This window comes from Penaeus vannamei, chromosome 12, assembly GCF_042767895.1.
Source record: "Penaeus vannamei isolate JL-2024 chromosome 12, ASM4276789v1, whole genome shotgun sequence".
NCBI lineage: Eukaryota > Metazoa > Arthropoda > Malacostraca > Decapoda > Penaeidae > Penaeus > Penaeus vannamei.
In genome coordinates, this window is record NC_091560.1 from 35,140,302 (window position 1) to 35,145,301 (window position 5,000).

At 37.0% G+C, this 5,000-nt stretch overlaps 1 non-coding gene across 1 annotated transcript in view; it reads right to left on the reverse strand.

Annotated features, from left to right (window-relative positions):
* The window catches only part of LOC113819285 (uncharacterized), a 97,451-nt gene that overhangs the window by 48,988 nt on the left and 43,463 nt on the right, over positions 1-5,000 (reverse strand). The window contains exon 2 of the transcript XR_011398937.1: positions 4,029-4,065. This is a non-coding gene — a transcript (uncharacterized protein). The remainder of the gene's footprint in view (positions 1-4,028; positions 4,066-5,000) is intronic.

Consider the following 5,000-nt stretch of genomic DNA (forward strand, 5'->3'; position numbering starts at 1 on the left):
ACTGTGTGTGTGTGTATGTGTGCGTGCGTGTGTGTGTGTGTGTGGGTTTGTGTTTGTTTTACTGTGTATGTGTGTTTGTGTTTGTTCTGGTGTGTATGTGTGTTTGTTTGTGTTTGTTTTGGTGTGGATGCGTGTGTTTGTGTTTGTTTTGGTGTGTATGTGTGTTTGTGTTTGTTCTGGTGTGTATGTGTGTGTGTTTGTGTTTGTTTGGGTGTGTATGTTTGTGTGTCTGTGTGTGTGCGTGTGTGTGTGCGACTGTGTATGTGTGTATGTGTGCGAGTGTGTGTGTGTGTGTGTGTGTGTGTGTGTGTGTGTGTGTGTGTGTGTGTGTGTGTGTGTGTGTGTGTGTGTATGTGTGTGTGTGTGTGTGTGTGTGTGTGTGTGTGTGAGTGTGTGTGTGCGAGCGTGCGTGCGCGCGTGTGTGTATGTGTATGTGTGTGTGTGTGTCTGTGTGTGTGTGTGTGTGTGTGTTTATATAAACACGTATATACGCTTGCAGGTAGTGGTAGCAGTGTTAATATCGTAAGTACTTTCATAAGTTTATGAGAATGTGTATACCCATGATGAGAAAACTTTGGGCTATTCTGAGAAAAGAAAGTACTATGTGATAATGATGATGACTATTATGATAACGATAAGAATGGTGATGATAATGGCAATAGTAATGGCGATAATCATATTAATACGTAAAATTATGATGATAATAAAACAATGATAGTAATTATAGCAATAATGACAACAATAATAAACATGATAATAAAGATAGTAATAATAACAGTCATTATTAGTATCTATGGTAATATCATCATTATCATAATTAGAGTAATTATAATAATCATCAATATCATCATCGTCATCATCATCGTCATAATCCTTCTCTTCCTCATTACCATCATCATTATCATAATAATAATAATAATGATAATAGTAATGATAATAATAATAATAATAATAATATTGATAATGATTATAATAATAGCAATTATGATAATAAGTCATGATAAAAAATGCTAAAGACTCTGATGATAATGATAACAATAAAAAATGATAATGGTGATGATGGTGATGATGATGATGATGATGATGATGATGATGATGATGATGATAATAATAATCATCATAAAAACAACGATAAGAATGTTAGTAAAGATAATAATATGATATTGATATCGATGATAATGACACTAATGGTAACAATGATAACAACATCAACAACAAAATAACAGTAACGATGAAAGTACTAGCGATGTATATATAAAAAGGTCATCACCATTAACAATACCCTCCGCACAAAAAAAAAAAAATGATAATGATAATGGTAATAAAAATGCTGATTTATCAAAGAGACCTTCTCATATCGCCCTTCTCTTCACCAACTTTAATACAACCGCCATACCGCATCTGATTAAGCCACCCGCTGCAATAAAGACAAACACTTTTATCTCACCATCGATTTTATCATCAATTGCAGCTCCTTTGTTGCTGTCCTTGCAATGATAATCATTATTTTTCATCCTCTAATCCGGTGATATATCTTGGATGACAGAAATGCGATACAGTAACCGGGGACTTAATGTTGTTTATCATACGTTAGATATATTCAGATGGAGGGATCGTGACTGTCTTAAGAACCATATAAGGAGAGGAAAGCACTTCACCGAGGCATGTATGAGACAGCGAAAAAAAAAAATATTTTGAGGCATATTACGGCGGGTTGAGCATGGAAGCCGTTTTGGAAAGGGAAAATATAGTGTCTAGGCTCCCTGTTAGGCCTATTGTTCAACGATTTCCAACTATGAATACTTTCGAGAACGGGGAAGGATATTGTTCAGCGCCGTATTTCGTTTTGGAATACTCGTGGGTGTTCTGCAACTTAGAGTAATATTTTACTGTTGCTACGTTAGCTGTTCGAGGGAGAATACGTGTGTGTGTGCGTGTGTGTGTGTGCGTGTGTGTGTGTGTGTGTGTGTGTGTGTGTGTGTGTGTGTGTGTGTGTGTGTGTGTGTGTGTGTGTGTGTGTGTGTGTGTGTGTGTGTGTGTGTGTGTGTGTGTGTGTGTGTGTGTGTGTGTGACAGAAATAACTTGAGAGGTAGGTCCGCTGTTTAATATGAACAGAAAAGTAGGGAAATATATATTCCACGCGTAGGCAAACCATAGATAAACAAAGAAGCAAAATCTCAAAGTCTCCCAGGTCATGTAAATTACTTAAGATGACGCAGGGTAATTGCAAGGGAATAAGCCTAACCAGAGTTACGGGTTAGAACTCCGCGGCGGATGTGTGAAATACGGCGTGCTAGGACCGCAGATTTCCCACGCGCTGTGCTTATACCCTGTCGGTCATGATGTATGAACTCGCTCCTCCTCGGGATCCTGGTTGTGCGGTGACGATGAAAGTGTGGTCTTGTGTGCAGTCTCCATTAACGGAGTCCGAATGAGGTGAAATATTTAGAAACGGTTGAATATATATAGCAGTCTGGTACGTCCCTTACACTCGTTCCATTCGAGATAAGTTTTATTTCCCTTGGCGATAAACCATTTCCTCTCTCATCGGAAGTTGCTCCACTCTACATTACCTTTCCCTTGTTCTTACTCCTCCGTCTTTATCCCTGATTTCCATTTAAGTCTGATATCAAAACTGAATTGAAGTCTCAAAGCAACAAAAGGGAAATATTAAAAGAATCTGAAGTACAGAATCACACCAGAACGAACCCACAGCAATCTTACCGTAGAGTCTGAGAGAGAGAATCTAGAACGTAGTCAGGTTTATATCCTCGGTGAATAGTGGACCGTAAATGTGAAAGTTCGAGGCAACAATCCATCACCATGAGGCTGTCCGACCACCAACCAGCGTGATGTAAGACCATTAACTTTTGAATGAATTACAGGAAGTGAGGTAACTATGCTATGATAGCGTAGGTGTAGGTGGGTCTCATACTATGTACAGAAGTGGGTTTGGGGGCTGCTGCTGTGTTGCAATGATGAGTTATCCAAACACAGGGGAATTGAAGTGTGTAATATTACGAAGAGTTACATATTAAAAATACTATAACTTTTAAATTATTGATTAGGTGCTTTTCGATAAGGAGTAGCAATAGTATGCTATTTCTGTGTATGCGTGTACATTCAAACACACACACACAAGCACACCCACATACACATATTCTCTCTCTCACACACACACACATATATACATATTTGTATGTGTGTGTGTATTTGTGTGTGTGTGTGTGCATGTATGTGTGTGCATTTGCGTATATGTGTTTATATATATATATATATATATATATATATATATATATATATATATATATATATATATATATATATATATATATATGAAAATGAAAACAGCCTCAGTAATATATGAAACTAAACTAACGTTTCGAACTTCTCACGAGTTCCTCTTCAGACGAACAAACCGAAATGGTTTATAATTCGTTTGAAGAGAAACTCGTGAAGAGTTAGGCTTAGTTTCATATCTTATTGAGGCTGTTCTCATTTGCATTTTGTGTACACTTGACTGTGTTTGTGCTTGTGTTCAATATGTATATATAAGCATATATTTGAATATATACTAATTCCTATACATATTCATGTTTCTATTTATATATTTCTATCTATCTATTTACACGCAAGCACAAACACACATACACATACACATACACATATATATACATGCATACATATATATGTATATATATGATATATATATGTGTGTATATATATATATATATATATATATATATATATATATATATATATATATATATATATATATCACACACACACACACACACACACACACACACACACACACACACACACACACACACACATATATATAGATAGATAGATAGATAGATAGATAGATAGATAGATATGTATATATATATATATATATATATGTATATATATATATATATATATATATATATATATATATATATATATTATATATATATATACATATTTGCATAAAAGCCAAAAACCTAAACTGCAGGCAGAGACAAAGAAACAAAAGTCCTTACCTTGTGAGCTGGAGGCAGGAAGGTCCAAATCTAACACCTGTGGGAGGAGAAGATCCATTAGTAAAGATAGTGCTAGTTTGCGCTGTTTAATTGCTTCTGGAGTACATCATTAAATGTTTACGAGTACGAAAGAGATGCGGTAGTTGAATTATACGGAAATATAAACAACAATGATAACGGAATAACTATGAATAATTATGTACTGGGGAGTACTGCACTGCATTTGATAAAAAAGATAACAGTAAGAGAAGAAAGAGGATGTACTATAAGAAAATGATGTCTGGGGAATTAGGAGGAGACGAGAACAAGGAACGGGGAGTGGGGAGAGGGAGGGGGGGGAGAAGGCGAGAACAAGGAGGTTTGGGAGAATAGAACAAAGAAGAGGAAAAGGCGAGGTGAGATCGAGGAAGAGAGGGGAAAGAGGAGAACGAAACAAGGAAGGGAGGGGAGAGAATAGGGCAAGGTAGGGAAGCGGCGGGGAGGAGGAGGCTCGAATAAGGAAGGGGTGAAATTGAGGCCTGAATAAAGAATGGGAGAATAGGACGCGAGATCAAAGAAGGGAGGGGGATAAGAAGACTAGAGCAAGGAAGGGAAGATGAAGAGAAAAAATGGAAGGGGATACGAAAAAAAAAGAAAAATTAGAGAGGAGGAGGAGACAAGGCGAATAGTTATATGAATAGGTAGAGGTAAACAAAAGAGCAAGACCAAGGAAGGGGTGGGAGGGGAGACCACGCAAGAACAAAGAAGGGGAGACGGAGAAGAGAAGGGAAGGGAATAGAATGAACACCAAAGAGTAGAAAAAAAACCCAGAGAAGTGATCGCAGGGTGTGGGGGAAAGACAGGTTACAAATCGCACAATTAACCTCTAAGACGTTAATGAATGAGCCTGAGACACTAGTAATGTCTTTTTTATCTGGATTTAAGTCATTTTTTGATTAACCGACGGAATTCGTGGAGTCTGGTAATAAGAAC